At 34.1% G+C, this 12,181-nt stretch overlaps 1 non-coding gene across 1 annotated transcript; it reads left to right on the top strand.

Annotated features, from left to right (window-relative positions):
• The first annotated feature begins 1,113 nt into the window (after positions 1-1,113).
• Positions 1,114-1,272, top strand: LOC112478983. Its single transcript, XR_003046014.1, has one exon. It is a non-coding gene; the product is annotated as a U1 spliceosomal RNA (small nuclear RNA).
• The last annotated feature ends 10,909 nt before the right edge of the window (positions 1,273-12,181 follow it).

The raw sequence follows: 12,181 nt of genomic DNA, 5'->3' as shown, positions 1-12,181 counted from the left end.
TTAGCGTTCCCAGCCTCTAGAACTGTGAAAAGTAAATGTCTGTTGTTTAAACCACCCACTCTCTGGTATTTGTTATAGGAGCCCAAACTGACAAAAACAGGTTTTTTGTTTTCTTACTGTTGAGCTTCAAGTGTTTTTTGTATATTTTGGATACCAGGTGTTTATCAGATAAGGCTTTTGCGAATATTTTTTCCCAGTATGTGGCTTGGCTTTTCATTTTCTAACATTGTCTTTCTCAGAGCAGAAGTTTTTAATTTTAATGAAGTCCAACATATCATTCTTTCTTTCATGGATCGTGCCTTTGCTGTTATAGCTAAAAAGTCATCACCATACCCAAGGTCCTCTGAGTTTTTGCTTATGTTATCTTCCAATTTTATAGTTTTGCATTTTACATTAAATCTATGATCCATTTTGGGTAAATTTTTGTCAAGGGTATATGGTCCGTGTCTAAATTCACTTTTTTTGCATGTGAATTTCCACTTGTTCCAGCACCATTTGTTGAAGGGACAATCTTTGCTCCAATGCATTTCCTTTGCTCCCTTGTCAAAGATCAGTCGACTATATTTATGGAGATCTATTTCTGGGTTCTCTATTCGGTTCCATTAATCTATTTGTTTATTCATTTGCCAATAACACACTGTCTTGATTACTGTAACCTTATACTAAGTCTTGAAGTAGGGTGGTGTTAGTCCTTCAATTTTGTTTCTTTTCCTACAATATTGCATTGGCTATTCTGGGTCTTTTGCCTCTCCATCTAAGCATTAAAATCACTTCGTCTATATCCATAAAATAACTCACTGAGGTTTGGATTGGGATTGTGTTGAACCTATATTTCAAGTTGGAAGAACTGACATCTTGACAATATTGAGTCTTCCTATTTATGGACATGGACTATCTATTCATTTATTTAGTTCTTTGATTTTCCTCATATAGATACTGTACATATTTTGTTATCTTCACACAAAAAAGCTGCATATGAGTGCTTATGGTGACTTTTTCATAATTGCCAAAATCTGGAAGCAAATCTCATGACCTTCAATGGGAGAATGGATAAATAATCTGTAATATATCCAGCAGTGAAATACTGTTCAGCAATGAAAGATAATCTAATAAATATTTAACTGACAAGAGAGAGAACGTGATCACAAAGTTGGTTTTCCTCGCTCATTGCACTCTGGATGTGCTAACCCCTGTGATTTTCCCACATGTGGGAAACTTGACTGCAGAATTTGTGCTGGTGGGTTAAAAAACAAAAAACAAAAAAAGTCCCAAACACATAAAATATGAATGAATCACAAATACATTATACTAATTATAGGAAACCAGGTTCAAAAGGCCACACAATTCATTATTACATTTAGATGACATTTTGGAAAAGACACAATTATAAAGACAGTAAACAGATCATTGGTTGCCAGGGGCTGGAGATGAGGGTTAGAATTAATTACAAAGAGGCACAAAGTGATTGAGTGATGGAACTGATCTATATCAAAATTGTGATGGTTACATGACTGTATACATTTGTCAAAACTTACAGAACTGTACTCTGAAAAGGATGAATTTTTCTGTGTGTAGGTTATATTTTAATAAAACTGATCAAATAAAAGAATATATTTTTAATCACAAGGCAAATGCTAAAGGTCACTTTGTTGTCTCTTCAACTTTGATCAAAGGTCAGTTTTTGTCCTGAAAATAAGAGCACAAAATGTTTTCTTTCTAAAGCAGAGGTTTGGTTCAATTCTACCTGCCACTACATTCTGGATCCCCTCTTTACCATAAAATGACCCATTTCTCCAATCCTGCTGTCCAGGCTGTTATATGGCATGACTATCCTGCCTAAATTGCTGATCTAAATTCCTGGAACCCTGGCAGCTGAACTTTTATCTTGATTTCTATCCCTTTGCCTAGTATTAGCTTGGGATTCCTCTGAGTTATTTGAGCTGTTAAGTACTTAATGAATAAATTAATGAATGCTTAATAAATAAACATCTTTCTTTGCAATTGAATTTTGATTTACATCAACAGATGCATTTACTATATGAAACAGGCACTGTGCTAAGTATTAAGTGTATAATAACAAACAAGTGGGCTATTGTTACTGGATGTATCTCCTGCCTTCACAGAACTTAAGAGGCTTATGGTAGACAGCATACCTTGAATTGCAATCTAATATGATAAACTCTGGATTGCTATATGAGAACACGGAAGGGATACACAACATAGGTTTAGTGGAACCAGTCAAGCCATTTCAAAGCGATTTCTAAGTTGAGTTAAGGAGGCTGACTACGAATCACCCAAGGAAGTGAGAATAGGAAAGGGGAAAAATGTTCCAGACAGAAAGAGCACAGTCTGAAAGTCCAAAATTGAGAGACAACAAGGGGGTTCAGTCACATGAAAGGAATTACTTATTATAGAAACATATACAGTAAGGTGGTTGTTGAGGGATTAAATTGGAAATACAGACAGGGATCAAGTCATGTAAAGCCTAATATACTATATTAAAGGTGCTTTTGTCCTTCCCATTTTTGCACAGATATAATTATAATATCTTACATTTTCATTAATGTGCACTAGTTTTTTTAGGAGTCTTTATAGTCTCTTATTCTTTGTTTTTGAAAGATTTTTATTAAAATATAGCTAACATACAATATTATATCAGTTTCAGGTTTATAGTTATTCAACATTTATATGCCTAAAGATGTGATCACCACGATAAATCCAGCAACCATCTGACACTGTACAACACTATTACAATATTATTGACTATAATATTGACTATATTTCATACTCAAGACTTACTTGTTTTATATCTGAAAATTTGAACCTCTTATTCCCCTTCACTTTCTCCCCCTTTTCTCTAATGTTTCAATTACAGTTGACATTCAATATTATTTTATATTAGTTTCAGGTATACAATTATACACTAGTTTTGTGTGCATACAAATTTGGGGAAAATTTATACAACTTTCAATCTGGCTATATCTTGAAATTGATTTTTTAGGAGCTCCCAAAGGCCTGGTCCCTTTACACTCTCTGCTCTCCTCTCCTAAATATGCCTTATATTTTACAGAATTAATTATCCCTCCTCCTCATCCTTCCTCATCCAACCAGACTGTTTCACAAACAACTGGCTGATCACAGAATTCGCACTGGTGTGAGCTGATGCTTTAATCCTAGATGCCATTGTCACTGATCCTATTGTGACAATTGTTTTGCTATCTTTTTTGTTTCTTTGTTTCCCATTGAGAAATACTAGTTATTGTTATAATTTTGTTTACTCATTTTCTGAAATATAGGGAATAAAATAAATTGCTATAAAGTTAGAATACTGCATAGCCCAAAATAAAAACACATTTTTATATAGTAAATATTTATTTTAAAGTATTCCAAGTGTTACGTTTTTTCTAATAAAGCTTTCCTCTGAGAGTCATAATCATCAGAGATCTTGACATTCAGTCAATATGATAAACAAAAGCTTTTGGTGATTTTTTTGCACAAAAGAATCACATGATAGACAACAGACAGAGAAGGTCAGTTTTAATTATGATGCCTGAATTGTTTATCTTGGTTTATGTAGGTTTTGCTTCATAACCAATATTGAGTCAGAGAAAAATTTAGGTGGACGGTCGAGATTTTCAAAGTAATGGCTTTTACTTGTGCTATCTACAATCCAATATTTCAGTTAGGCAGATGTTAATCATTGTGTTTTTATTAACTACTAATAACAACATTGGAAAACTTACTAAAAGTATTATTACTATTATTATTTATAGAGAAATAAATGAGTTAGCAGTAAAAATAGAATGATTTACTCATTCATTATCATCATCGCTCAATAGACACTTATTTAGCTCATACTATTTGCCATGTGATAAGTACTAAGATTTAAAAGTAAGCAAGATCACATTCATTTATCCAAGGTCTCAATCCATGACGAGATTGAGAGACAATTATGTTAACAAAACAATAAATGTGAAAAAATTGAATTTTGTAAAAAATAGGCTATTTCAAAGTCTTCAGGAAGTGACCTGGATTAGTATTAGGGCTATTTGCTGGTACATATCCTAACGGTGAGTCTAGAGTAGAAATAAAAACAATACATGTGCAGTGATCACTACGTACCTTGTGAATCATCTAAGCTAACAACTGGCATCTTCTTCTTGAACCAATAAGAGCATTTTAACTCTGCTAAACACCTGGCACATTTTTGACATTTAACAGATACTATTGTTACAAAATAGTGTTTTTATTTTCATGGCAAGATGCAGAAAAATTCCTTTCCAAACCAAAAAGATTTTATGAGTCAAATCCAGGGGCTTAAAATGATGCTGAAGAGGACAGCCAAAATGGGATTTTGGAATGACCTCATTTTATCAACAAAATTCTCAGTCTATTTCTCTTGTTCCACCTGGAGGGGTGTTGACAGAACTAATTCCAAGAGAGCATCGATGCCAAAAATGGGCATTTCTGCCTTTTTATAAATGCCTAACATGAAAAGGGAATACAAACCTCTTCAATTCTGACAATATTTCTCTTTTGTAAAATTTTTATGATTTCAATATATCCTGATCATATTTTTATTTTTAAGCACTATCCACATCATGAATATTTTTTGTGATTTTATAAATTATTTAGACCAGTATCGTTTTTTATAATTTTGGTGAAATCATTGTCACAGATTGAATCAGTTTTGTGTATAGTAGCCTTATAGACCCAGCATATTAAACAGTATCAAAAAGGGCTCTAATTCTACAAAGAAAAAGGCATTTAATTGTGCTGCAGCTGTATATTGCATTTGTCGTCTATTATACAAATGGGAAGGGGTGAGAACCCCAAAATATCCAGGACCTATCATTTATTCTTAATTATCATAATCACGATTAATCATTATTCATCAACTCCAAACACATATTCTCCATCCTTTTGGACATAGGATTTGGCATTACTAAATATGTCATTTGTTCTTGAGTACCGGCTAAAACTGTATTAGTTTATAGCAAAAACTTGAAGGGAAGTAGATCAGAGGACACACGCATACGTGTATTTTCTTTAACATAAATAAATATTTATCTTTAGATTCATACATATAAAAAGCCATTATCCTCAAAAATACAAATAAATTTTTCCCTGAAAAAATTATGTTGTGTTAATACCATATGAAAATATAGTGATAGCATAGAATAGTAAGGTGGGAAATAGCAGTTACAGTATGCTGCACCATTTATCTTCCTTTTTTGTCTTAAGTGACCCTGGGAAAGTAATAATATAGCGTAAATGTTTAGGATTTCATATACATGGAATTTAGAAGAGAGCACAGGTAATTCGTAACTGTCGAAAAGGAATATTTTTGTCACCTAATATAATCCACATAGCTCATATACTCCCAGATTTTTTTCACAAACTACTGTGAATAGTAAAACTCAGTATTCTTCCCAAAGAATATTGGATGAGACAACTAAGCAAGTAAGCCATGTCTGACAGTAGGTACATTTCATCATTGCTTGGTTTACTTCCAGTGCTTGTATCAATGAATACTGATTGTCTTTTACCTTTGCTCCTGATAGGACTGAAGACATCATATTGTAACTACTTCAAGGACTAGCAAGATGGGAATTAAAGAGTACTAACTAGTTGTCTGAGTTAAACCGAAAAACATCTACAAGTAACTGGATCCACGTTCGACTCTTTAACAGATTGTTCAGAAAAGTTCCTATTTTTCTCCACAATGTAAATTATTTCCTAAAGGTGTCAGGCTCTTCTTAGCTTTAGTAGGCCATAATTTAATCATCTGAATCAGATCACTGAATCAGATCATCACTAAAGACTCTTCCAGCTCCAAAATGTTACGATTTTATGTGGATGGAGCTTTTTGCTCAATTCTTTTCCATGAAGCCAGGTTTATAACAGAGAGGTAATTAGCTGATATTAAATATAATAAATTTCCCACAGGGAGCTCAGAGCATTTCCATATATATAATAGTGTCCAATGTTAGTACTGATGCAAAAAATGCTGGCAAAGATAGAGAGTAAAACTCAACAATAAAAGCATTCTAGGTCTCTACTAATAAACTTAAAGTATATTTTGAAACTAAAAGAAAACAAGGGTGAAATTAGCTTTTAATATTATGAACAGGTTTATTATCAAATTAGAGCATTTGGATTGAAATAACAGAACTGGTCTTAGGTCATTCGCTTAGATGGACAAATTTGACTGTCTCCTGTTTGTTCTGTGACTCTCCTTCTTGCTCTATAATTTCTACAGTATTCCTTAATGCCAGCTGACATGCCTTAAATTTCACCCTGGTCTCTTCTCACCTCTGCTTAACATTACCATTAACCACCTTTCCCAAAACCAAGCTTAAAGAGACATCATAACTTAGGTGACAACCTTCTCAAGGGAGACACCAAGCAATGTGTGTGGTTACTCTCTCCATTTTAGCATCACTTTTGTTATCTTCATGAAAGAAGATATGAGGGAAATTACCTAAAGTATCAGAGAACAAAAGGGATCTGAAATCACAATTGAGAAATGAATAGGATAGATTATCCCAGTCCCATTGTACAAAGGGCTCTAGGAAACAGTATACTAACAAAATATAATACAAATATATCGACGGTTTGTTGCTAAACCATTCTCGATGCAAAATAAGCCATTGTCCAACAAAAACTATAATTTTATACCACAATAAACTTGATTACATAAATGTACTGACTTTGCCTTTCGTGTACTTTAGTTAAACCTACAGGGTTAAAAACTTTTGTTATTGTGCCCCTTGCCATTTTTACTCACTTTGTGAAACTGCCCTGAGTTTGATAAGCACTTTACTACTAAAAAGGGACAAATATTTACAAAATTAAAGAACGTGGACACTTTTTTAGTTTCTTGCTATAGTTTGGTTGTCTTCATCACCTACTCAGATCACTGCATTACTGAAATTAATTTAATTTTGGCAAAAATTGATAACTCGCACAATCTAAATTTCAAAATGAAGTTACTCAAACTGATTGGCTGTGCTGTGTATTTTTCAACAGCAGGCTGAATGTTGGCCTCAATGAAGAAAGAATAAGTATACATCTCTTCCTTAAATGTGGCCTGGAAAATGAAAGTGTTGACCAGAAATTGATGGACCAGAAATTCTTAAACTTTTTGGTCTCAGAACCTTTTACATGCTTAAAAATTACTGAGGATGCCAGATTATTTTTGTTAATGTGAGTGGTATTTATTGGTATTTACTGACTAAAAATTAGAACTGAGAATTTTTAAAATATTATTTCATTAAAAAAATAAATGTAATAAACACCTTGCATGTTAAAATAATATATTTTATGAATAGTAACTATTTTCCAGAGCATAAAAAATAAGCATTATTTTATATTTTTGCAAATATCCTCAATATCTGGCTTAATAGTAGACCACTAGACTCATATCTGCCTCTGTTTTATATTTTAATAAGATATATATAAACTGGAAAACTCCATTGTATACATATGAGAGATTAGAAGTAAAAAAACACAAAAAACAAAAAAAAAAAACATGTGAATGTCTTACCATTACTATGAAAATATTTTTGACTTTGTAAACCCTTGAAAGGATCTCAGTGACACCAAGCATTTTCTGGGACACATTTTAAGAACTACTGTAATGGAATCCTTGACTTATTTATCATTTAATAATGCAGTTAGTTATTCAATAATCTTGTATTGAGCTTCTTCTATGTGACAGGGACCATGATAGTTATCAGTAATGTAATGCTCAAAAGCAGTGGTCCCCAATCTTGTTGGCACCAGGGACTGGTGCTCCTATGAGAATCTAATGCCTGATGATCTGAGGTGGAGCTGAGGCAGTGATGCTAGCGCTGGGGAGCGGCTGCAAATACTGATGAAGCTTCGCTGGCTCACCTGCCACTCACCTCCTGCTGTGCGGCCTGTTTCCTAACAGGCCGCAGACCAGTCAGTACCAGTCTGCAGCCCAGAGGTTGGGGACTCTGCTCAAAAGGATATAATCCGGGTTCCCAAGGGTCTATACTTTGGTGGAGAATGCATACTGAGGAGTAAATAGGTGACTACAATTCCATAAAGCAAGTTGTGTCTGTAGGATGCTACTAGGGAAAATAAACATAAAACCAAAATTATGAAGAATAAGAGAAAAATAAAATCTTAGAGATAGGTAGATAGCTGAGGTATTATCATGTCCAAACTTCTAAGCATTAGATGAAGCAAATGACTCTTTAAAAGAATTAAAAAAAATGTTTGATTAGGATCTTGTATACAGATCTTCTAACTCCTTGGCAAATACTCATACATTTGTTCTTGGGGTTCCTGGAACATAACAAAGCATAAAATCGATGGTGAGAAAGAAGGAAAGAAAAGAGATACCTTCACCTATATCAATAGCTATAGTAACTTTCTCCTCCTTGTTTTTCTTTCCTCTTTGCAAATATGAGCAATTACTTCATTTTATCCCTGATCTGCTTACATTGCGCTTTAGAAATTTCAACCACTATTTGTCCATTATCTAAAAAATCTCTTGACCCACTGCTTAGGCGGTGTCTGTTTAGCAATATTCCAAACCTGACTAAAATCAACTAATTACTTCCTTGTTACCTACTCCTGGATTACAGAATCTGCCGTGGAAACAGATACAACTGGGCCCATGGTCATACTAGAAAATAATGTATATTCTCTACTTGCTGAATGCAACATTCTATATATAAATTGATGAGATCAGCTTATTGCGGTGTACAGATATTCTATATTCTTACTAGCTTTTATTTGTTTGAAATATAGATTTCTGGAAGAGATATGTTCAAATCCTCCAATGTGATTGTGGAATTGATCATTTCATTAATTGATTCATTCATTCATTTAGCTTTTATGTGTTTCGATTCCATGTTATTAGGGACACAGAGATTCAGGATTGATTTTCTTTCTGGAAGTAAACAGGAAATAAACACAAATACATTTTGTGTGTTTTCCATTTGCTTAATCATAATTTTAAAAATCATATTTTGTTTCCATTTTAGTAATCAACCTGACCTTTTCACATTTGTTTTTCAGCAAAGTCTTTTATGTTCTTCCATTAATTACATTTTGCATTAGCATCTTTTTGTGCTTCTTTAATTGAAAGCATATTTTTTTTTATTTTCAATCTTATTTGTTTCCTAACCATGCATTTAAAACCATAGCCTTTGCGTTTTAACAGTAAGTGTTTTTTATTTCTTTGCTTATTATTCAGTACACCACCTCACTTTGCTTCCTTTTGTTTTCCTCTTCTTGGAGTAAATTCTCTAATAATTCTTTCAGAATGGATCTGTGAACGAGACATTTTCTGAGACCTTGCATAACTCAAATTATTTTTGTGTACCCTTCTTTCTTGAGTGGAACTTTCTAAGGCCAAACTTATTCTCTTTCGGAATATTAAAAACATTATTTTAAAATAACCCATGTTATTTTAACATTCAGTATTAATGATTTGACATGTACTCCTTTATAGAGATAATCTCCTTATTTCCCTTTCTAGAAGTTTTTAGGACTTCTCTCTTATTTATTCTTGCTTTTCTGAATTTATGTTATGTCTAGGTTTGAGGTTTACATGCTTTTTTATATATATTTATTCTATTTACTTCGCCTATTCTGCACTTTTCAATCTTAAAATACCTGCGAGATTTTTTTTCCTGCTAATTTGATACCCTACGGTTATTGCTTTAACATTTCTCTTTTTAAAATCCACTTTGATTTATAGATTTTTCCTAAAATCTCACTCTTTCTGTCTTTATGCAATCATGTGAAACATATTCAGTGTATCACCCTTAATCAATAATTCTACTACCTGAATAACTTAAGGCTATTTGCTGATTCTCTTGATGTTTGCCTATAGTGAAGGATGCCTACTGTCTTTTCTAATTTTAGATACTGAACTCCTGCTTAGCAGAAAGTTAATAGGGAGAATCCTTTGAGGTTGGGTTGAAGGAATGTTTTCCTGAGGATTTTTGTATTTGCTATTCCTAGGTGCAACCAGGGTCATTATCAGTCTTGTACCCGTTTTCATGTTACATTTTCAGCTTCAGGGTATTTTCAATGCAAGTAGTGTAAATTAAATCTCCAAACCTTCACCAAGACAAGTATGCGGCTTAAATATTAAAGTATGTTTTTTCACCCAAAATCCAGGTTGGTAAATACAAACTTTGCTTTCATTTCCCTTTGCTTGCCAGCGGCTTATTCCCCCCATCCTTCAATATTCTATTGTGGCATAGTTTTTTCTTGGACAATCTTTTTCAGGGGTTTCATGTATGTCTTTATATTGAATTCTATCCTTGTATAGCCATTATAATCCAAGCCTTTTGGTTAATGAAGTCAGCAAATTATTTTAGGGCAATCAAAGAATCTATACTTATTTACCATTGTTAAAGTATTTAAAGAAGAAGGCCTTTAGACTGAGTTGGCCCTAATGCGTAGGTAGCCTACGTAAGCAAACTCAAACCTAAGCCAGCATCAACACACTCGAATCAGAGAAAACGAAACCTAAATGGTCACAAACAGCTCAACAGACTTTCCCAAATATGGTAACTGCTTAAGCACTAGCCAATCAGATGATTTCTTCACTTGCTTCCACATCTTCTCTATAAAAACCTCTCCTCTAGCTCCTGTTGGTAGAGCACTCCTAAATCCTTTTGATTTGGTGCTGTTCAATTCACATCACATACGCTCAAATGAACTCTTGAAATTTTAATGCACCTCAGTTTATCTTTTAACACCACTGTAGCTCTCATTTCCCATACTTTTTAAAAATCTGTGTAAATTTCCTCTTAATTTACTGTAAACTCTGTTCTGCATTTAAGACGTTGTTGAATATTTTATCTGAAATTTCTAGATGTTTTATAGCAGAAGCTCTTTCAGATTAATCTAGTCCTTCATGTTATGTAAAACACTCCCCTCTGCTTTTGATTTTTCACGGTTTCTTCATTATTTCCTTTTCACATTCTGTCTTGGTTGTATATAACTCTTCTGTTATTTCTGTATTTGAAATAGGAGAGGAGAGAACAGTATATTCCTATATGACATCTTGAATTAAAACCTCTAATTAGTACTTGATACTGTAGCTGGAATTATATTTTGTTATAATGCAAAATTAATCATGTCATGCCTGTGTTTAAAATTCTTCAAAGACTATCTATCCAGGTTGTAGAATAAGATCCAAAGTCTTTGAAGTGCTTACAAGCCCTTTCAAAATGTGGCACTTGCCCATAGAGATCGTTAGTTAAAACTGCCCTCAACGTAATGATACTCGAAGGCCTCTTTTCACCATAAGTTTCTCCCTTGAGCATTGAAAGGGAATCAACTAAGAACTTATTATAATCTTGTAAGTAGTTGTAAACTACTGTGCGTTTTGGAATGGGAAAAGTTCCTGGGGCTTAAATGCAGAGCAGTGGGGATATCTCCCAGGGAGTGAAGCCCATACTCTTCTGGCTTTTTTGGTACAGAGAGGACTTTACCTCACATATCAGCCCTTGGGTACCAGACAAGGCATATTTTGATCACTTGATGCTGCTTGACCCCTCTTCCTGCAGACATGCTGACCTGTGGTAGGCAGGAGGGGCAAGGATACTCTAAGTGAACCAAGAGCAATTTCCTATAAAGAGAGGGCACGGTGGGACCTGGATGTATTCGGAGATTCTCCCTTCCAATAGTCAACTCAGGCACCAAGATTTTGTTGCTGAAAACATAGCTGTGCAGGGCCCTCATGCAGCCTTGAGGGTTAATGTTAATCTACTTTGGCTTAACTTTATTTCCCTCTTCAGCGTCATCTTGGTCACCTTCCCTTCCGATTTCTGATCTGTCTTTGGATAATTTTTAGTATACTAAAGGCAACATACCTGCCACCCTCTGGTAGAAACATGTACTTTATCATGCTGCACTTTCCCCCAAGTTCCTTCCCTCATCTGGATCTCTGCCACAAATATTGTACAGAAGTTTCATTTGGTCTTGGCTTTCCTCCTGGAAAATATTCTTATAGTGCATGCACTTTATGCATTTCCCTTATGATTGAACCTCAGTGAACACACATAGACAATATTTGTGTTCCCCCACATATACACATACATGCCCAAATCAGTAAACTCTGTGAAGACATAGGTCAGCGAATCTTTTTAATATAATTAAGCGAAACATAGGCCCTAGCCCA

The sequence above is a fragment of the Pteropus alecto genome, unplaced genomic scaffold, assembly GCF_000325575.1.
Source record: "Pteropus alecto unplaced genomic scaffold, ASM32557v1 scaffold454, whole genome shotgun sequence".
NCBI lineage: Eukaryota > Metazoa > Chordata > Mammalia > Chiroptera > Pteropodidae > Pteropus > Pteropus alecto.
The sequence above is the reverse complement of the archived record's forward strand: the minus strand, read 5'-3'. Positions and strand labels throughout refer to the sequence as shown.